Source organism: Pinus tabuliformis, chromosome 9 (genome assembly GCF_031772625.1).
Source record: "Pinus tabuliformis cultivar Carrire ecotype Pingquan chromosome 9, CPIR1, whole genome shotgun sequence".
NCBI classification, from domain to species: domain Eukaryota; kingdom Viridiplantae; phylum Streptophyta; class Pinopsida; order Pinales; family Pinaceae; genus Pinus; species Pinus tabuliformis.
In genome coordinates this window covers 2,018,218,194-2,018,242,164 of record NC_142307.1, presented here as the reverse complement: position 1 = coordinate 2,018,242,164, position 23,971 = coordinate 2,018,218,194, and positions in this window count along the sequence as shown.

Here is a 23,971-nt window from a genome sequence, read left to right as displayed (position 1 = left end):
CTCTTAACCAAGCATGCCTTTTTCGATTTTCTGGAACAATTACTTGTTGCACATGGTCACTTGGACCTTCAACATATTCTTGATTAGATGTTTGATCTTGACCATCATTGTCCCTTGCGATATCCTCAAAGATAGGCATCTCTTCTTCATCATACTCGACTGGAACATATTTCAATTTCCTGTAAGCTATAATTTCATGAAAGCTGACATCCCTGCTTACTTCAATTTGAAAATATTCCTTAATATAGATTCTGTATGCCTTAGATGAAGCACTATACCCAAAAAATATGCCCTTTAGACTGGTAGGATCCAACTTCTTTCTCTTGTCCTTGGGTATATGTATATACACAGGACACCCAAATATTCAAAGATGATCCACACTTGGCTTCTTTTCTGTAAATGCTTCTTCCAGAGTTATGTTGTTGAGAATCTTGTGAGGACTTCAGTTCTGCAAGTAAACAATTGTCACTCATGATTCTCCCCATAGGAATTGAGGGATATCTTGATCATGTAGTAGGGCTCGAAAAATTCTTCAATTATTTTATTTTTCCTTTCGACCACATCATTTTGTTCAGGAGTATAAGGGACAATGAGGTACCTCTTAGTCCCAGCTTCCTTGCAAAAATCTATGAGTTCTTTGGAGTTGTATTGTCCACCATTGTTAGACCTTAGAGTCTTGATCTTTCTCTCAGTTAGATTCTCCACTTCATTCTTGAATTTTTGAAACTTTTCAAATACCTCTTCCTTATTCTTGAGGAGGTATACCCAAGTTTTTCTTGAGAAATCATTAATGAAGGTCACATAATATTGATGTCCACCAAGAGACTTTACTGCTATAGGTCCACATACATCTGAGTGTATGATATCTAAAACTTCCTTAGATCTAGTATCACTTCTTGCAAATGGTTTCTTCACGTTCTTGCCTAGAACACATCCCTTATAGGCCCCTTAATGATATTCCTTTAATTCAGGGACACCATTGACCATTTGACTTAGAGATGTCAAAATATTATAGTGAAGGTGTCCATAGATTTTATGCCATAGTTCGAAAGGGCTTACATCCAAGTGGACTAGGGCTTGAGATAGAGGTGTAAAAAGTCTATATAATGTCACCTCATGAATCCCAATCACCCTAGAATTATCAACACCCAAACCAAACCCTTACCATCAACAAAAGTAATTATATCACCCTTATCCTCTAGATAAGAAATAGAAAGTGAGTTTTCCTTCGAACCTGGAACATATAGAATATTGTTGAGGTGAATAATTCCATTAGATTCAAGCTCCAATGAAGTAGATCCAATCCCTTTCATTGAATAGCTCTTCTTGCCTCCATGTTTGATTGAATGGGAGGAGGTTCCTTTTAACAAGGTCAAAAGTTTATTGCATTCTTCCATCATGTGTCTGGAAGCATCACTATTAATAACCCATACATTCTCATCCTTTGAAAGTGTTGGATAAAGAAGAGACCAAAATTCCATCTATTACTTCCTTTGCTAGCTTGGAGATGATCTTCAATATGAAATCCTTGATAGATGTTGCGAGATTCCTAACAAACTTGAAACCATTCTTTATAACTCTTGCCACAGTGCGAACAAGGATGTGATCCTCAATCTCCTTCTTGTACCCTAGCTCTGATACCATGTTGGAAAATCAAGAGACTTATGTATTATATTATTTTCCTTAACTTAATAATTACTTGTGATATATGTTGGCCTTTTATTATTTTTATTAGTTCTTGTTCATCAAGCAATTACGAAAACAATGAAGATCACAACAAGACAAAGTACACAAGATATAGGCTCCAAGCCAAGGCAAAACCCCTCCAAGGGGAAAACCCAGAAAGAATGCTTCTCTTCTTATATAATATTCTTACAATGAGACTTCCAAGACCCAAAGACCAAAGCCCAATATCCTCCCCAACACCAAGTCAGCCCCCCAACAAGGTCTTCTTCAAGGTAGCTTCCAAACTTCGACCTACTGCAACTTCGTCCCAAATTTTGGCTCTGCAATTACACCTCAAAATTTCGGCCTCCTGAAACTGGCAGCAACAAAACCATAACTTGGCATGTGTGGAGAGAGATAGAGATGACCCCAAGAAACTTCAACTTATTTTCTTCCTTTCTTCATCCTTCCAACTCTTCTTCTCCTTCGCTATTGTAGATTGAACTTGATGATGAGTGAGTGTGCTAAGTGAGGTCAAGCTCCTTGTATTTATAACCTTCTTGAGGGGTTGAATACCGCTCCCTTAGGCCGACTTGTCCTTGACAAGGGATGACTTGGTCTTGGAGGAATAAATGACTTTTACTTGACAAAATAAATATTTTCCTTTGTTATAATGAATCCAAATGGGCCTATAGTACATGAAATAAATTCTTCTTTGTCCTAGAAATACCTAGAAAGACCTAGAAGCACGAAGAAAATGATTTTGATCTAGAATAGAGCATGAAACCCATTCTTTACAAAAAATAAGAATTTTCTTTTATTTATTTATACAAAGTATATAATGTCATGATTACAAATAGGTCATTATGAAGATCGAATCTAGTCACAATATCCAACAATTACCAATTTTGTCATAGAATCCTGCACATGTCGTTGTTGATGTGTTAATGAATTTGAAGGAAGATCTTAATATAACGGAATAAGGACTTGTATGGTTTCCATATATTTACAAGCATAAAAAATGTGCTCATATTCCTATATATTGGCATACACTGTCAAAGCATTTGTAGAATCATGAATGTTTGATGAGGTTAAGTTGATTGGATGTTGAGAAAGAGTTGTATTGTTAGGGTTTGAAACGTCTGGTTATCAACTAGATCCGTGAATGATGTAGTGGGTATTGCTACAACATTTTTTAAATCATGCTGGTACAATCAATAAAGCAATGTGAATTTGATAGAGATCTAAAGTGCAACAATTGATTTGTGAAATTAAGGTCATGGCAATATTGTGTACAAGCATTACTATGATGTGTCCTAAGTACATTGTTGCCCATGTATATCTAAGACAATATGTTGCTAGTTTAAGATGTTGTCTACATAAGCTCTACCTTGTCATGATTTAACTATAGAGTTGACAAAGAGTTGGTTAGTATATATGGTATGTGCTGCTATCTCTGCTGTTGTAAGGATTATCTCTAGAAGTTTTGCAACATAGATTTTTCGTTGATGTTGTGCATAGTTATGGTCTCATGCACTATTGTTCATATACTTGATAATGTTTACCAAGGTTTGTAAAGAGATAATGGCCAATCATTGATATTCATTGTATGGAAAGAATTAAGAGAGGTTGTTTCCATGTATGATGGTTACAATGATTGCTGCTAGGATTTGACATGAGAATATTGTTGACAAGAGTAGAGATATGATAAAGATGTTGAGGTTGTCAAGCTAAGGTTGGTGTCGAAACAAATTTGATTGACACTAAGGTTTGATGGGAAGACTGAAAATAAGCAGATTTGATTGACCAAATATTGTATTATAGGTTCTTTTGTATTGATATTGAGCATAGGTGGATCCAGTCTGAAAATTGTGAAACATGGTCTGCCGACTGATTAGGGTGGCAAGGTGGTGCTAGGGTAGGTTTGAACCTGCACAGGGCGTTAGAGAGTCCTTCCAGTTGCAGTTGGTAAATAAGGTGTTGGAGCATCCTTCAAGTTGGAGCCTGTAAACCGGGGCATTGGAGCGTTCTTCTAGTTGGAGCTAGTAAACGAAGGCATTGGGACGTTCTTTAGGTCGAATACTGTAAACTAGGGGGTTGGAGCCTCCTTCAGTTGGAGCTTCCTAATTGATTTAAATTATTGAAGACAAATATTAAGAAGCATTTAGTGGTTTTCCTCCTGGAAGGGTTTCCACCTAAAATCTGCTGTCTATTGTCTTGATGTTTGTGCATTCTTGAATGACGTTGTTTATTGTTCATGTGATGTGATGATAATTTAATGAATATAATGCTCTGAAAGTTAAAAATATACTAATTGAAGAGAAATACTGATTCACCCCCCTCTCAATATTTCCAACATAACTTAGGAATAGTATAATAATTAAAGTCAATTAATTATTGTGGACAATTAAGTCATTTTATAAGAATAAATAATTTAATTATTTAAGTGACTTAGAAATAATCTCAGCTGTTGATCTCCAATATGGCACTAGAAGGGAGATTAGGGTTACGTATTTGGACTTAATGAAGATTTTAGAGGGAGCTTAACGAGAAGGTGACAACACAAGTTGTGTGAGAGAGTCATCATTCAAAGAAAACAATTTTATCTATGTGTAAGTGGCTTTGTGGACTAGGAGCGCAGAGAAAGAGAAGTGCGAGTGGATTGGGGAAAATGTAGGTGGGCTGAGTAGGAGGAGGTTACAGGGCCAAGCTACCAGAGGGAGATTGATTTCATTTGAAGGAGGTCGAGTTGTTAGAGGGTCGAGTTTTCCCTAATGTGCATCAGTGGCATGCATTAGGGGAATTTTGAGGTCTAAAATGGGCCTCCTAAGGAAAATGTACAGTCAAAATTCACTTTATGAGAACCAATCACATTTTAGGGGATGACATTGTCCCCAATAGTTGAGGTGGCATTGCTTGAGTTAAAGGTACTTACTTGTCACATTCTCAATGGTGGATAAAAATTCATGGTTAACCATGGTAGTGCTCTAAGTAATTTTAAAGTCATAAAGTAAAGTTTTCATAATAAACGTCATCTCACACTTTTTAAATAAAATATTAGTATTATCATTTCATATTTTTTGAAAAAAACAATTCATATCCCAATACAATCTTCATGTATTTACACACTTTTCAATAAATATTATATTTGTATATTTTCATATATTTATTTTTAAATTATATATTCATCTCATTTTATTTAATATTACAATTTTAAATTAATTAAAAGTTAATATCTATACATATATATTATACATATGAAATCAAAATAAATAACTAGCAATTGCACCGAGAGGTGCAAAGGAATGTCAAAAGCTCAAAAAGCCAAGCATTTTGTTTTCTACTATCCATGTTTGCGACTATCTTCCATTTTGGCTTAACTTTGCTGTTTTTTTCTCTCCTCCCTTGTGGCTCTGACTCATTTCATCTCAACTTTGTTGTCTCTATCTTTCTTTGCGTGGAGGGTGAAGAAGAAGTAAATCTTAAACTCAAAGATATTATGCAAAAAATAAGCATAGGTGTAAGGATCAATCCCTAACATGCAAGCACCGGATTATCTTAAGTTTTGGCCACTCGATTGGTTGTTATGGGGGATATTGTAGGGTTTTGTCACCAATGAAAATTCATTGGATTTTGGGTGTTTATTCATAGTATATTGTTCGGTGCCCTAAAATTGGTTGAAACAATTCCAATATGGAGATTTTTTGCGACCCCTACGCCGAGGGGCTCTGATCTACATACATATAATTGGGCATGGGAAGGATATGAAGAGGGGTACAATGTAGTGGCCATGGATAATGTAGTCTCTCCATTTATTTTGACTTGGTCGTTCCATTTATTTTGTATGCGTAAACATAAACCAAAAAAATAAAAATAAAAAAATTGAAAGAGCAAGGGATTGAGTCAACCATTTAAAAAAATTCAAACATCTAACTTAAGAGATGTTCTCAATTTTTTCAACGTAGCTCCTGAAGCACATCCATATCTGCATAAGTTGTCGTTTTGGTGTGTCTTGTGCAGGTGTCTTTCATATAAAATAAACTTACACTAGGTGTGGCACCCCTAGCTTATGCCATAAAATATTTATTTGCTTCCAACTGACATAGATCTACATTGTCGAAGTGCAATTTATTTATATTCCAGTGGTGCTGGACACTCGGATCAAGCCATCAAATAATTATTTGTTCCCAATTAACATAGGGTACATTGTGCCACTATAATTGATCTATAATTTAGTGATGATTATCTGAAAAACTTCTGACTACGATCATCAAAAGCGAAATTATCTTTTTTCTGAAAAGGAAAAACACACGCAAACTCTTTCTGCTTTATCTACTCCTTGACCATGGTAATAATTTCCATATCATTTTGGTCATCGCCTCCGTCTCCCTCTATGCACTCTTCACGACATTCTTCTCCTTCAATAGCTTCATTTCCTTGGCTCGGCTTACCAATGATTACATTATTTTTAGTTGATTCATCTTGGTGCCCATTATCCCTACCCTCATTATCTTGTGCTTCATCCATTACAATATTGATTTCCTTTTTCTCCAAGTCTATTCCCTTTATGCCCTCCTCGCAACCTTCTATAGAGGGCTTATTAGTATCCTCAGTGGATTCTGAAACCCCAAGACATAAATCACAATAAATATTTCTTAAAACAAACATAAACATCTACAACTCATTTTTGTATAGTGATTCAAGACTTGTATCTAATTGGAACCACCTCACAGAATGCATTATACCATAGAAAAAATCCAACAGTAAATAAAGAAATAAAAAATACAAGAAAACTAAACAAGATCAATAAGCTAAAAAGGAATTCACTAGAGTTTCATGCCCATTGTGGTTTGCTTGACCCAAATGATAAATTTAAAAGGGTTTGGGGTAGTTTTCTACTATGGAAGAATATTGGTTTCCTTGACCCAAATGATAAATTTCAAGACTGAGCATAGTGCAATGGTGGCAAAAAAGTCAACTCTAAAAGAAGTCCATGTTATGTAGTGGAGCCTCGAGCTCGCTATGCGTTCCCAAGAAAACATCATATTGAAATGTTACTAAAAAAACAACAAAATGATAACCCTACCTTTCTCCTCGTAATTGGCATCTTCTATATGAATTTCTTTCTCTGCTTTGGCCTTGACACTAGGCTCGTTCAAATCTTGAAATGGGTCTACGACTTTCTATTCAGATTTTGGAGTTCCAATGATGAGAAACGACTTTGAATCTTCTTTCTCAAGAGGATTGGGCTCTGCGTTCGGTGGGGTAGAGCTCATGGACTTGGCTAGGCTCTTGGGAGATTGTTGGGAGCCTTGGATGTTGTTTTTTCCTGGGGTTTTATCCCGACATTCTTCTTCACAATGCTTGGAGGAATTGTTGCAAGAAAATGATGCAGTGGAGATCGAAATCCGGACCTCCTAGAGCTTAAAAGGAAAAAATGAAAAAATCCAAGGTGAAGAAAGGAAGGGGCATGCTTTTGTATATCAGTAATGCTATAAAGGGAGAAGCTGAGGTTGTGAAACATTGCTTGTTGCAGAATTCTGTGGAGGTTAGCAGAGCCTTCGAACCTAAACTTGATGCAGGTCGTCCTTCCAATGAGAGAAGAAGACAAACATGAACCGTCGCTCCAACCCAACCTTGCAGAGGAACGACTATCAACATAAAAATCGAGCAAAGAGAAACTATCAACCAATGAGACAAACAAAGGAATGACTATCGACGTAAAAATCAAGTAATGAGAAACTATCAAGCAATGCGACAAACAAAAATAAGCCTCTGTGATTAGATTGATCTACCCAACCCAGCCTTGCAAAGGAACATCTATGGATGTAATCAATAAGAAAATATGTTTTTTAAATTACAAAAATCAAAATAACAATTCAAAATTTCCACACATTTTATAAAATCAAATATGGGATGGAAACTTAATTGTTATTTCAAGGCAGATAAACTTTCTGCATTTGTTTTACAAGTGCAAAAGTCTTTGTGTACCCATGGAAGCTTCATGCAGTTTGATTTTGTTGATTATAGGAAATTTAACAAATAAGTGACATATTTTCCCTAGCCAAATGGTTTTTGTTGGATTTTATTTTATTCTTTGTTTATTAATAGTTAACCCTTTATCTTTATTTTTTACTCTTTGCCAAGCTGGAAATATATCAATGACTTCATTTCCAAACCCAAAATTTTTCATGGACCAATATTTTTAATAATCTTAATTATCTGTCAAAATCCTTCATCTATCCTATTAATGGCAGTGTGCATTCAATTTTTGAATGACGAATTGACTGCACTATAGTCTCATGACTCAAACAAAATGCTCGCTCATGTTTGATGTGTAGTTGTTGTACCTTTGGATATTGCATTTCGAAGGTATATTTGTAAATTAACTGTATGATAGATGAATTAATGTATATTAAAGCCATTGAAATTTAACTTAATTTTAAAATTTAATTGATAACAGAGGAGTAATGTTAAAAAATTGATTTCTATAGCCAGGTAGATGTCAAGCATAATTATTTATTGCTGCCAGAGGCATATAAACATCTTCCTCTATTACAATTATGTTATTAAAATCACCCATCTACTCAGCTAATCCTTGCCTCAATGCACATAAACATCATCATATGTTACTAATTACCTAAATGGCCAAAGTCATTATCATGTTGTATTCGAAAGTACATTTGAAATCAATTCAACATTATTTTCAATAGCTTGATCTTGAACAATTTCCTTTTCCTTGATTAATTTTTGAATGTTCTGGTTTTTTTTCATGTTCATGGCAACAGGGATTCACCAAAATCTGATAAGAGACAAAACAAATATAAAAATACTCCCCTCTACCTTGAAACACCCACAAAACTGGTGCTACTACTACTCAACACTCACAGACAAAACTACGAATGTTAAGTTTCGAATCTCATCCCTTCTCGTGATTGCTATTCTAGATCTGTTCACGCTTTCTACTGCCATTAATGACTAGTAGAGATTTTGCTTGCATTCAAGTCCGCCATGTCAGACCCTGACGACGCCTTTGGCTAGGTGGACCGAGTCTGACGCCGCCAACTTCTGCGGCTAGACCAAAGTCCTGTGCAACGAATTCAACAGAACGAGTTCTCTGTACTTGACGAGTTCTATGGACTTGACCAATATGAATTTTTTGGGCATGATTCCTCTGCAAACATTGTCAAGCCTTGACAGTCTCATAAATCTCTGCTTGCCACTAAACAACTATGGGAATAGGTTGTACAAAAGTGGAGCGAGAGTCGTGTTGAGGAAGAAACCCGCCGCAAAGTATTGATTACTGCTCTTAATGCTGTTGAACAAGATGTTCTGTGCCCATGAAACACCCAATAGGCAGACGTTGAAATGGGTTTCGTTTATTGGGTTCACATGGCTCCTCTCTAGATGTAGTATTGTCGTATCGTAGTACATATAAAAAAACAAATCAACGATGATATCTCGACGAGCATTTCGAAATGGAAGAGCATCAACGATCTGGTTGTGTTTTAAGGACGAGCCACATGGTCAAATACTATTGGACTGAACAAAGAAATTAAAGCTTACTGATTTGATCTAGGGAACTGTGTTTGGACATGGAAGTCCATAAAGAAAACGCCTTCGACGTAAAAATGTAACCTTATAATTTTAGGATAAATCAAATTTATGAATAATATCATTATAGTATTAATAGCAATACAAGAATATTAAAATTAAAGAAAAAAGTTATATTAGTTTGTATGATTTATGGTTCATTTTTAAATATTGATTTTACAAATTCTGGGTAATTTCAAGTTATTTAATAATATGTAAAATTATGTTAGTATAACATTTTTAAACAATCAATGTTGTAAAGATTATTAAAAAAATATATTGTTTTTCCAAAGTAGAAACTAGTAAATTTTTATTATGTTAATAACAATAATCATTTTATTAAAATATTTGATGATTAAAAATTGAATATAATTATTGGTTCTACAAATTCACTTATATTTAACTTGAAATTATAAAATAATATGCAAATTGTGTTGTGATGTTTATCTTAAAAAATCAATAATATTGATTTTCTCACACACACACACATATTAAATTTAAACGAGTGAAAGAATATATTACATTTATTATATCATATTATTTGATTTTTATATAGTAAATTAAATACATGTTATTATATAAGGAATTGTCTTTAGTGCGAATTTTTGGAAGCTTTTCCGGTCTAATTTCTCTAAAATCTGGCAGGAATTTATTGGAATCTGTTGTGGCCACCAACAACTCCCCTTCTTATTTAGTATTAGCAATAACACTAGGTAAGTTGGGACCCTTAGTAAAAAAATTCAAAAAATTCCACTAAAACTCATGTATTCTACTCTTTAAGAAAACATCGCATCGCACGAAGAAGATAGGACATTTCCTTATGAGTAAAATGATAAACTGCGAGAGTGCGACGCGAATTCCATCGCATCGCATGCATTAAGAAACGCTCATATTCGAAAACCTTAAAAAATCGTCGATGGCCGATATGTGATATCGCATAAAAAAACACATAACCATTTAACGATTGTAACAATCTGCGATCTTGCGATAACGCGATACTGCGATCTGCGATCTTGCGATCGCGCGATACAACAATCTGCGATTCTGCGATAAACGTGATCGGGCAACCCTGCGATAACACATCTTGATGAAAATGCGATAACGCGATACTGCGATGATGCGATGCGAATCGCAGAAATTGTCCATCGCAAATTTTCCCCGGCTCAACATTCAAGAAAAGCTGTCCATAAACCAAAAACTGGATACGCGCTTTAATGGAAATTAATGAATGATACGCCAAGTGTTAATGAAAGACAGTTTTGTGTTTTTCGAAGAGTTAGTTCACGTCAGGTGGCATGTTTTTGTACATCCGTAGAACTCAGAGCTTTCTTGTCAATTTTTATTATCATTACTCTCTCCTCATGTGTGAACTGTAGGAACAAAAAACAGAAATAACATGAAGCAATGTGCAGGAAGCAATTAAGGAAAAGGGTAAAGCTCCAATACTCGGAAACAGAGAAGAAATGCCCTCATGAACGGATACCGCATGCAACAGAGCCGCAAATTCCAGAGCGCTGCTGAGCTATCCATTACAGATCTGTCAATCAGAGCCATGGTTGAATGAGTAGTTGAACAATGCTGATATCAACAGGCGATTTAACGCTCAAGGTCAGAAGCTCACGAAAGCAGTATGTTTACAAAATTTTAAAGCTTATACCCGGTGAAGGAAAAGGCGCTAAAGGCGAAAAACGCACCAGAAAGGCCCGGATCAAAGAACGGAGGCAGTTTCCGATGCGTGATTAGCGCCTAGCGCTAATCGCGCATCGCTGAGAAAATTGCTCAAAAAGCAAAGTCCCTAACTGCTCAGTCACTCATAAGCCCAGAAAACGCAAGAAAGCAAAGGCAGAGGCAATTTGAGGATTAACCAAGTGAAATTTGGATTATTACTGAGCATACACAGTAAATCCACATAGCTAGATGATTCTCAAGTATATCTTCTATTTTGCTGAAAAGATGGTGCCAGCTCTTGCCATTTTTGTTTTCTTAGCTCAAACAAAAGCGGAAGACAGTCAGCCGACTCTACCCAGGCAAATATTGAATGCTTGCAACATTAAGGAGCAAATGTAGAAATCGTTAGATATTAGATTTAATTTTTAGAAATAGTTTTGCTTAGAAAAAGGGCGGTCATTTAAACCGTATCCTGAATCTGTGTAATTAAGTTATTTAGTTAGTAGTATTTAAACCCTTCTCATGCATTTAGAGAAGGGTCCAGAAATTTATCAAAAAATTGTCCTGAGAACATGCACTTTTGCACCCTCAGAGGAGGTTTTGGTGAATGAATGGATCAAGATTTGTTGATGTTTGCATTTGATATCTGCTACTGATGTTGCACTTCTGTACTCTTAGTAGATGTTAGAGCAAGGAGAGATAAATCATTATTACTTGAAGCTTATGAGTAGGACCAGTCATAAATGGTACTTTTATCTCTTGACCATTTCTGCTTATATGTTAAAGTGATATACAGTTTTTAGTTGTTTATATGTTATTGCATGAATGCTTGAGTTACCATTTGGCACTTTTGTACGGTGGTAGCTATTTATTTATGTTTAATGTATGAATATCTTACTATGCGATATGTTGTTCACAATTGTTTTGCCTAACTTTTTATGCGAAATAGTTCATCTTAATTGATTTCCTTTCTTATAATCGCTGAATGATATTTATTACCAGTTGTTATTTGAAATCTCTTTAGATCGCATAATAGAAGAATTACATCCCGGGTTAGCATAGATTAGATGTGTTGTTTTTATTAGATTACAATAGCATAGAATTAGATTAAAGTTTGAATTAGAATAGCTTAGATAGGAACTGTTAGATCAGCAACATCCAATTCTACACACACACACCCATAGATTGGGAAACTGGTCCCATTATCCCCAGTTGGACCCGCTATACCAAACAGATAAGGAGCTGCCAACCAAGTTCCGGGCCGGGCGGGTATCCCCCTTGTTGTCGACCCGCTTTTCGGAGCCTTCAACATATTTGGCGCTAGAAGGAGGGCCTGAACTATGAATGGCAAGTAAATCAAAATCTGAATACCATTCTGAGAGTAAATCGCCCTCATCATCTCCCCCGACTTCCCCATTACATTTAAATCCGGAATCAGAAGTCGCTTGAGTATCAACCGCTGTTACACACCCTGATATTTCAAACCAATCTACCATTGAACCTCCTGAAGTCGAATCCCTGATTCACAAACTTCAGCGATTTTCCATCTCTCCTCAGAGGTCTGATAAATCTCAAGGCAGCGTGACTTCGCAGTACAATCCCGCTCATCCCCTGACCAGGCTAAAGAGTGAAAATTTTGGCGTCTAGCCAACCGAATTACCTCTTCCCACCAGGAAAAGAGCGAGGAAATCACCACAGGAGTCTGACAGTGAGACTCTTTCGTCTGCATCATCCATCTCAACTACTTCACCACGAAGTCAACCATCCACACCTCCACTCCAGATCATCATCCATCTGTCCACTGGAACTCCCACAACCCCTCTTCAATCATCTACAATCGTAGTATCCTCATCCTCCCAGCCACAGGGATCATCTTCTGCACTTTCCTCTGTTAGCAGTTCAACAATGGCCCAGTCTCCATGGAACAACCCTGGGGCAATCTTAATGCCTGCACCCTTGAGTCAAATACCGGCCCATCCTAAGAAATGGCTGTTTAAATTCAATCCCGAGGCAGGCATGCTGGCAGAAGAGCACATAAACAACTTCATGCTTTCCATTAATCTTAATGGAGTTACTAATGAAGATGTTGTTGTTTGGCTTTTTCCCTATACACTGCAAGGGATAGCCGGGTCATGGTACTTTTCATTACCCTCCGGATCCATCACAAGTTGGGACATCTTCCAGGACCAATTCCTAACCAAGTTTGGTGATGACAGATCAACGACAATGTTAATCAATGACCTATCCAATCTTAAAGCTGAAGCTAGAGAGCCTATCAAGGATTTCAATTTACGGTTCAACAAAATTTTCAACAAAATTCCTACTGCTTCCCAGCCCAGCGAAGAAGTACGATGTGAATGGTATATTACCACTCTACCATCGAACATAGCCATCTTCGTGGACATGGCAAATAAAATAAACTTAGCTGATAACATGAAAGAGGCAATAGCAGTAGAGAAACAAATAATAGCCCTGGAAAAGAGATCCGCGATAGAGGAACGTAAGTCCAAAAAAGTCACCTTCAAGGAAGACTCCAAGAAGAAATAAGCAAAAGATCCTTTTGATTTGGAAGGATTGCAGAAAGTTCTAAAGACCATGTCCAATGAGATGGTCGACATAAAAAAGCAAGTAGCAGAAACTTCTTTGAAAAATCCCTACAGAGCTTTTAAAAGAGGTCCTTCAACGGATGCAAAGCCACCTAATGCCATTTCAAATGCTGAATCCGAGGAAGAGGAAGAGGAAATTGCCACTGAAGGGCAGATCGATGACGAAGAAGTTGTGGAATTACAAGGAATGTGGGATTTCATCCTCCCACAAGAAGAAGATCAAGAAGTATTTCCAGTTAGCACACGAAGCAAAAATCAGTTTGATCCTCCCCAAACTACCCCTAAGCAGAAGAGCGCAAGCTCTGCAACAAAGGATAAAGTCGCGACAAAGAAAACAACATCTAAAGCGACTCAAACTAGCCCAGTCCAAGCAGATGAAACAACTCCATCTAAAACACTGATAGTGTCGGATGAAATGGAGTACAATATTATTGCTGACATGAAGAAGACTAGGGCTAATATCACCCTTTACGAACTGAGCAAGTTGAAACATCAACAGAAGATAATGATGAAAGAATTACATGCCGTGCCAGTTGCACCTTTGCCTACCGCTGTACTCTCTCAAGCTTCCCACAACATGGGAAGACCTCCAACTAACGCGATCAGTAAGATTGATCCAAATGACATCGCCTTGATTGGAGGAAGATCAAGATCTCACACTCCCCCATTTCTCCTTACTTATGAAATATTCAATAAAAATGTGCACAATTGTTTGGTAGATTCCGGTGCTTCATCAAATATTTTACCCAAATCTATATGTTCCAAATTAAATGTTCAACCACAGAAATCCGCAGTGCGCATAGTTCAGCTAGATCGATCTCAAGTCGAAGTGATTGGCGAACTAAATCAAGTAACCATAAGATTGTCATCCAACCCGAAGGTATGTCAGGTTATTGACATTCTAGTTGCTGATATCCCAGAATTCTATGGCTTAATTCTTAGCAGGGATTGGTCAGAAAAACTCCATGGATACTTCGCAACCGACTGGTCGCATATGTGGCTGCCCTACAACGGTAAACCGAATCAAATAAAAGTTGAACGAGAGTTACACTAGAAGTACATAGTAACGGAGTTAGAGGGAGAAAATGAACCAGTAGCGTATAACAGCAGCATCATTGGCAATTACTTGGTAGATTCTTTCCTCGGCAATTTCAATGCTCATGCATCACCCTATTTAGAACACTCTGTTTTGTCCCAAGTCGAAAATTTTTCTCGAACTGATAGTTCGAAATGTATTAATTTTTTAGATAAACCAGTAAATAAATCTTTGTTTTGGAAATTATTTTTTGATGGCTCTAGATCTAACAAAGGAGCAGGAGCAGGATGCATTCTAATTAGCCCAGAAGGAGATAAAATCATGCTCACATGCAGAATCGAATTTGATTGCACAAACAATACAACAGAATACGAGGCTTTGGTTCAAGGCCTGTACAAAGAAATCGGGTTAGATGTCAAGTATCTTCAAGTTTTTGGAGACTCTGAGATTGTGGTTAAACAGGTACGTAACACTATACATTACTTATCAGGTCACTTAAAACACTATCAATCTTTAGTACAAGATCTGACTGAGAATTTCATAGCGTTTAATATTTCTTCAATTCCCAGACTCCAAAACGCAAGTGCAGACCTTTTGGCTAACGTAGCCTCTAAGCTTATTCCCTCCGAAGATTTTAGTCCAGATAGATTCTCAATAGAATTAATCTTTAGACCGTCCATTCCTAACAACATCACAAATTGGAGAGTATTCAATGATGATCCTGATATCGTAAATTTCCTCACGTATGAAGGATCCTACTCCAATCAAATAATTGACGAAGACCAGCACGATCGACAATTGCAACAAAATAGCACTAATAATGCTATAGCTAAGTCGGTGGTCAAGTTAGAAGACTTATACGATTTGAAAGATCGGTTTTAGAGGTCTACCAATTCAAAACTCTACAGTTCAACCTTGAACTACGAATTAGTAAACCTAGGGACCGATGCTAAACCACAAAACATTAATCTAGGCCTCGACCTAGCCCCCGAAGAGAAACTAGCGTATATTCGTCTTTTGAGACAATATAAAAATGTTTTTGCCTGGAATTATGATGAGCTGAAAACATACGACACTTCTATCATCCAGCATACTATTCCCATGATCGATAACGAAAAATTTGTCCAACAAAATCTGAGAAAGATGCACCCCAATTTAGAAAATCAGATAAAAACTGAGCTCAATAAGTTACTGAAAGCCAGGATAATCTTTCCCGTCAGACATTCCAAATGGGTCTCCAATATGGTACCCGTTAGAAATAAAAACGGAGATATTAGGATTTGCATTGACTTTCGGAACCTTTACAAAACCTGTCAAAAAGACAATTTTCCTCTTCCACCTATGGAGCAGATACTGCAGGCAGTGGCGAGCTCAGAATGAATGTCTTTCTTGGATGGATTTTCAGGATACAATCAAGTGTTGGTACATCCTGATGATCAGTTGAAAACCACATTCAGAACTAAATGGGGCACATACGCATATCAGAAGATGCCATTTGGTTTGATTAATGCTGGTGCCACATTTCAGAGAGCCATGGACATCACATTCAAAGGTTTAGTCAATAAATCTGTAGTAATTTATTTGGATGATATAACAGTGTACTCGAAGAAGCGAAGCGACCATCTCAAAGACCTGAAACAAATATTTCAATGGTGTTTAAGGTATGGAATTTCACTTAACCCAAAGAAATCTTTTTTCACACTAAGTGAATGGAAACTTCTAGGATTCATAGTGTCAAAATCCGGTATTCACATTGATCTCGACAGAATCAAAGAAATTTCTGAAATATCCCTACCTCATAACAAAAAAGCCATGCAATCTTTCCTTGGTCAAATCAATTTTGTAAAGAGATTCGTTCCATATTTTTCACGAATCGTGTCTCCTTTGCAAACCATGATTAAAAATAATTCAAATTTTAAATGGGGTCAAGATGAACATGAAGCATTCAACTTGATCAAGCAAGCTATTATTAATGCTCCATCTTTAGCAACCCCGAATTTTTCAGAGTCTTTTATTTTATACACATTTGCCTCAGATAAGTCATATGTTGCAATTCTAACTCAAGCGAATCAAGAAAAAGTGGAAGCTCCAATTGTGTTTTTTAGCTCAAATTTACAGGGTGCTGAACTCAATTATTTAGACGTGGAGAAACAGGCTTATGCTGTTTTCAAAGCGGTCAAATACTTCAGACCTTTCCTACTTAAAACCCATACTAAGATCACAGTACCATTTCTAGCGGTAAGGAATCTTCTAGTACAGAAGGATGTCGGTGAGAAAAGGGCCAATTGGGTTACTGCCTTACAAGAATATGACCTTGAGATCAAACTAGCAAACATTGTAAGAGGTCAAGGCTTCTGCAAAATACTGGCCAGAGCATCACAAATTTCTGAAATTCCATCTGAAGAGGTACAAATGTGTGAGGTAAGCCTAAACGATGCAGAATCATTATATGTTGATATCATTTATTATCTTAAGAACGGGTATGCTCCTTCACACCTTGATCATACTAAGAAAAGAGCTCTAAGATTGAAAGCTAAACAATATCAACTCATAAATGATATTCTTTTTAGAAAAAATTATGATTCTGTTCTTCTTAGCTGTCTTGAGAAAACTGAAGCTGAAAAAGTTTTGCAGGAACTCCACGATGGGCCAGAAGGTAGACACTATGTTGGAGATGCTACTGCACATAAAATTTTACGCGCAGGATATTACTGGCCCACGCTGTTCAAAGACTCACACAGTTACGTGAGAAGATGTCAAGTCTGCCAAACTACTGCTGGAAGACAAAAGAAGCCATCCCTGCCACTACAGCTGGTAAACATCGAGCAACCTTTCAGTCAGTGGGGCTTGGACATAATAGGTGAGATCGTTCCTCACTCTTCTAAGCAGCATAGATATATCCTCACGGCAACTGATTATTTTACTAAATGGGTAGAAGCAGTTCTGCTCAAGACAGCTAATTCTGAAAATATTATTGAGTTCATAGATCAATTTATAATCACAGGTTTGGATTGCCATCCGCTTTAATGTTTGATAATGCATCATACTTTTCAGGAAATGCAATGACTGAATTTGCACTTAAAAGGGGATTCAAACTTAAATATTCAGCCAATTACTATCCACAAGGTAATGGGTTAGCTAAGTCAACAAATAAAAATCTAATCAGGATTATTAAAAGAACAGTTGACCAGAATCAAAAGAATTGGCACAAGGCTTTGATATATGCTTTATGGGTAAATAGGATAACGCAAAAAGCTTCAATCGACACTTCTCCCTTTAATTTAGTTTATGGGAAAGAAGTGGTTCTTCCGACTCACTTAGCCATTCCCTCTTTGTCTTTAGTACAATACATTGATGAAGTACCCACTTCCTCCTTACAGCTGAGACAAATGGAAATAATTAAATTAGAAGAACAACAAGAACAAGCCAAGAAAACACATGCTCATCATCAAGCGCTAGTAAAATCCTCTTTTGATTCAAACATAATGACCATAAAAGATTTCCAGATGGGAGATTTAGTTTTAAAGTGGGACAAGGCTCATGAAGAAAAGGGAAAACATACAAAATTTCAAAGGATGTGGCTTGGTCCTTTTCAGATTGTTGAAGTCATAGGTCCAACATTTGTGTTACAGGATTTAGCAGGTAAGAGGGATCCTTTGCCTGTTAATGGACAAATTCTCAAGAAATATTTTCCATAGAAGATTATTCTTCTATTTTTGTAGAATATTTTTTCTTTTCATAATAAAACTAGTTGTAAGTGGTTACATTAGGTATTTACGAAAAAGACACCAATTCTCTTTCAGGTTTTGAACTCTTCGCTTGTATAAATAGCAAATCTTTTGAAAAATTGATCTTTATTATTGACAGATATAGTTAAAAACTTTAGCCTAGATATGATACTAGTTTCAACTTCAAAAATTTTGATGAAAGCAACCTTTAGTAAAGAAATTGTTTTATCTCAGCACAATGAAAGCTATCAATAACAAAATAAAGATTCTCTGTAGAACAACTGTTTCCAAAAACTCTATTATTGTCATCCAGAGCTATCTTAAGGAAACAATGACTTCCTCCCTGCTAAGGAAATCGCAGCTTTCAGAGGAATAATCCAAGGATACACCATGTCTTGAAGAATAAGAGGTCTCATCACGAGCCGGCTTATCATGATCACATATATGATGACTTGCTGACTTTGCCAATACTGTCCACCACAACAGGGTAATGACTCAAGATTGTTGCAATCAAAAGACAAGGGGTCTCATCACGAGCCAGCTTGTTCAACAAAGTTATAAATCAAGTGAGTAACTGTGTCATAATTTGGCTACCAAACCAAGACATTGTTCTTTAAGAATAAAAAGAAAATCAAAGCAATAAGTGTGGATATGGATTTTTCTGTGAAAAGTTGTAGGTCACCTTCAGTAGGATACAGGATCATTGCTGGGTAACAGGTAACCCTGTCGAGGCTATAAACGCCTGCTGGCAGCAGAGGCTCTACCTACGACAAATGAGCATATTTAAAACTGGTTTATAGAGGAGACTTTATTTTATCTTTACAAGGCCAAGTAATGGCTGATGTAAATGCAAGGACTAGCCTGAGGAAGAAAATAATTAGAATAGAAAGAGGTTGAAACAAAATATCATTGACAGTTTAAAGCATAATGTACTCTATCTTTCCATAACAAAGTTTAATTTTCTGAAAATTTTTCTGTTTTGGAAGTTTGAAAAATTCAATAGAAAAACAGAGATAACTGGTTCTTCCAAGTGAATCACCAATTGTTGTGGCCACCAACAACCGCCCTTCTTATTTAGTATTAGCAATAACACTAGGTAAGTGGGGACCCTTAGTAAAAAAATTCAAAAAATTCCACTAAAACTCATGTATTCTACTCCTTAAGAAAACATCGCATCGCGTGAAGAAGATAGGACATTTCCTTATGAGTAAAATGATAAACTGCGGGAGTGCGACGCGAATTCCATCGCATCGCATGCATTAAGAAACGCTCATATTCAAAAACCTTAAAAAATCGCTGATGGCCGATATGCGATATCACATATCGCAATATCGCATAAAAAACACAACCATTTAATGATTGTAACAATCTGCGATCTCGTGATAACGCGATACAACGATCTGCGATCTTGCGATCGCGCGATACAGCAATCTGCGATTCTGCGATAAACATGATCGGGCAACCTTGCGATAACACATCTTGATGAAAATGCGATAACGCGATACTGCGATGATGCGATGCTGCGATGCGAGTCGCAGAAATTGTCCATCGCAAATTTTCCCCAGCTCAACATTCAAGAAAAGCTGTCCATAAACCAAAAACTGGATACACGCTTTAATGGAAATTAATGAATGATACGCCAAGTGTTAATGAAAGACAATTTTGTGTTTTTCGAAGAGTTAGTTCACGTCAGGTGGCATGTTTTTGTACATTCGTAGAACTCAGAGCTTTCTTGTCAAATTTTATTATCATTACTCTCTCCTCATGTGTGAACTGCAGGAACAAAAAACAGAAATAACATGAAGCAATATGCAGGAAGCAATTAAGGAAAAGGGTAAAGCTCCAATACTCAGAAACAGAGAAGAAATGCCCTCATGAACGGATACCGCATGCAATAGAGCCGCAAATTCCAGAGTGCTGCTGAGCTATCCATTACAGATCTGTCAGTTAGATCCATGGTTGAATGAGTAGTTGAACAATGCTGATATCAACAGGCGATTTAACGCTCAAGGTCAGAAGCTCACGAAAGCAGTATGTTTACAAAATTTTGAAGCTTATACCCGATGAAGGAAAAGGCGCTAAAGGCGAAAAACGCACCAGAAATGAACGGATCAAAGAACGGAGGCAGTTTCCGATGCGCGATTAGCGCCTAGCACTAATCACGCATCGCTGAGAAAATTGCTCAAAAAGCAAAGTCCCTAACTGCTCAGTCACTCATAAGCCCAGAAAACGCAAGAAAGCAAAGGCAGAGGCAATTTGAGGATTAACCAAGTGAAATTTGGATTATTACTGAGCATACACAGTAAATCCACATAGCCAGAGGATGATTCTCAAGTATATCTTCTATTTTGCTGAAAAGATGGTGCCAACTCTTGCCATTTCTGTTTGCTTAGCTCAACCAAAAGCGGAAGACAGTCAGCCGACTCTACCCAGGCAAATATTGAATGCTCGCAACATTAAGGAGCAAATGCAGAAATAGTTAGATATTAGATTTAATTTTTAGAAATAGTTTTGCTTAGAAAAAGGGCGGTCATTTAAACCGTATCTTGAATCTGTGTAATTAAGTTATTTAGTTAGTAGTATTTAAACCCTTCTCATGCATTTAGAGAAGGGTCCATAAATTTATCAAAAACTTGTCTTGAGAACATGCACTTTTGCACCCTCAGAGGAGGTTTTGGTGAATGAATGGATCAAGATTTGTTGATGTTTGCATTTGATATCTGCTACTGATGTTGCACTTCTATACTCTTAGTAGATGTTAGAGCAAGGAGAGATAGCTCATTATTACTTGAAGCTTATGAGTAGGACCAGTCATAAATGGTACTTTTATCTCTTGACCATTTATGCTTATATGTTAAAGTGATATACAGTTTTTAGTTGTTTATATGTTATTGCATGAATTCTTGAGTTACCATTTGGCACTTTTGTATGGTGGTAGCTATTTATTTATGTTTAATGTATGAATAGCTTATTATGCGATATGCTGTTCACAACTGTTTTGCCTAACTTTTTATGCGAAATAGTTCATCTTAATTGATTTCCTTTCTTATAATCGCTGAATGATCTTTATTACCAGTTGTTATTTGAAATCTCTTTAGATCGCATAATAGAAGAATTACATCCCGGGTTAGCATAGATTAGATGTGCTGTTTTTATTAGATTACAATAGCATAGAATTAGATTAAAGTTTGAATTAGAATAGCTTAGATAGGAACTGTTAGATCAGCAACATCCAATTCTACACACACACACCCATAGATTGGGAAATTGGTCCCATTATCCCCAGTTGGACCCGCTATACCAAACGGATAAGGAGCTGCCAACCAAGGTCCGGACCGGGTGGGTATCCCCCTTGTTGTCAACCCGATTTTCGGGGCCTTCAACAACATCACAAGTTTGATGGGTAACCCCTACACAATCCAAGTGCCCTAGGGGTTTGTGAGGGTGTTGAATCCACAAATACAATAAAAAAACCAGTTTAAATAGCACAAATCAAGATTTTACTTCAAAATTTTCCATTGGATTTCGGCATTAGAAAGTCCAAAAAGTCACACTAAAGACAACTCCATTATATAATTTAATTGTATAATTTAAATAATATGAATTTTAATTAATAGCATATTATACAATTAAAATTTTATGAATTTATACTTATAATTTATTTTAAGTTATTTAAATGCAAAGGACAAATGATAATTTAAGTTATTTTAAGTTTTTCAATGATAATGTATTTTTCTTGAAAAACTCATTCTTATTTATAGTCATGTCAATACAATTTTTTTTATTAATTTTTTGGTAGAACTTTTCAATTGAATTTAATCATGGTTACATGGACTGTGGTGCAAAAAGTGAATTGAAAATTCATAAATATTATTTTATTGGTTTAGCTATCATTTTATTATTTTCTTAGGAGGCCCATTTTAGACCTCAAAATTCCCCTAATGCAAGGAGGTTGTAGGTTGGGTTGCTCACTGAGTATTTGGGCTGAGCTCTCCAGGATGATTTCATCTGGAGGCTAATTTTCTAGAGGCCGAGTTCCTTGGTATGAATTCATTCCGAGGGAGCTGTGATACAGGTTCTAGGGTTTTGTATTTCTCCTTGTATATCTGTGGGGCAAAAAACCCAGATTTTCCAGACAATTAAATGATGGAGAATCATTGTGGGTGATTTTATTTTGCAATGTGTGATTGATCGCTTTGGTTTATGTCCGCTGCATATATTTAATTCTAAAAGTTAAAAATATTAGTGATTTTATTTTTTGTTGATTCAATATTTATTTGGGTAAATAAATAAATTGTTGAGGATACAATAAATTGTCATGAGAAAATAAATCTGCTTGGTATTTAAAATTTAACATTAGTTGAACATACTAGAAATATTCCCTCATCAACTATGGCATTAAACTTACCCAAATTGTGATCACTGATCTTGATGTAGCACATGCTGTCGAAAACTTTGAAGTGCTTGACTAAGGTTGGTTTTCCAGGCCATGACTCGTATGGAGTCTACTTGGCCCAAGGTGTGATTTATTTAAAATATGAACTTTTGTATGAACAACTTCAATGCAAAAGGTATTTGGAATGTTTTTTTCTTCCAACATTTCTCTAGCCAATTGACACACTTATTTGTTTTGCCTCTCCACCATACCATTTTGCTATGGGGTATTTGCAATTGAGAATTATCTTCTTATTCCATGTTCTTCACGAAAATCATCAAACTCACTAGAGGTAAACTCCCCACCTCTTTTAGAACTTAGGAATTTCAATTTACAATCAATTTGGTTTTCTACAAGGGCTTTGAAGACTTTAAATTTATCAAATCTTCATATTTCTCCTTTAAAAACACAATGCAAGTCAATCCTGTATAATCATCAATAATCAACATAAGATATGTTGAGAAATGTAACTAGTTTCGGTCTTCATAATTGTTGTACTCATTTCACTATGTATCGTATGTAATAAACAAGAAAAAAAAGAAAATATATTATTATTAAAGCATGGGTTTCATGCTCATTATTGATGATATTGTAGGTAAAAGCATGTTGTTCATGCTTCCATGGTTTTTTAGGTTTTATGATTTAATTTCATGAGTCCATACTTATAAGACCCTTTTAGGCTATTTGTAATTGTAAAAAAAATTATTTTTGAGTCTAGAAAGTCATGGAATCTCCAAGAGTACAGGTCGGCCCTGGGATCCTCAAGTCGTCCTAAAGGAGGGAATTCAACCCCTTGGGAAGGCTATATAAAGAGCAATTCGACTTCATTTCGAGACACATTCGCTCACAAGTTCTATATACAAGAAAGAGTTTGATCTATACTTGGGTAGCTACAAGAAGGAGAGTGATGGTCAAGAAGAAGGAAGAAGGGCGAAATTTCTTTGCTTGTGGCCTATCTATTTCACACATGCAAAATTCTAGGGTTTCCTGATTGCAAGAAAAGGCCAAAGTTACAGTAGGACGAAGTGAAAAAACTAGTGGTTGGAAGGAAGGAAACTTTGTCTAGACCTCGCTGACCTTAGGAAGAGCCGTCTTACTATTGGAATGTCCTAAAAGGAGGTCAAACTATGGCTTCTTTAGGAGCTACAAGGTCGAAGTTCCAAGTCGAAATTGCAGGGTCAAATTTGTAGGTTGAGTAGCAGTGTTGTAGCTGGTAGGTTGAAGTTGCAAGGCGTAGTAG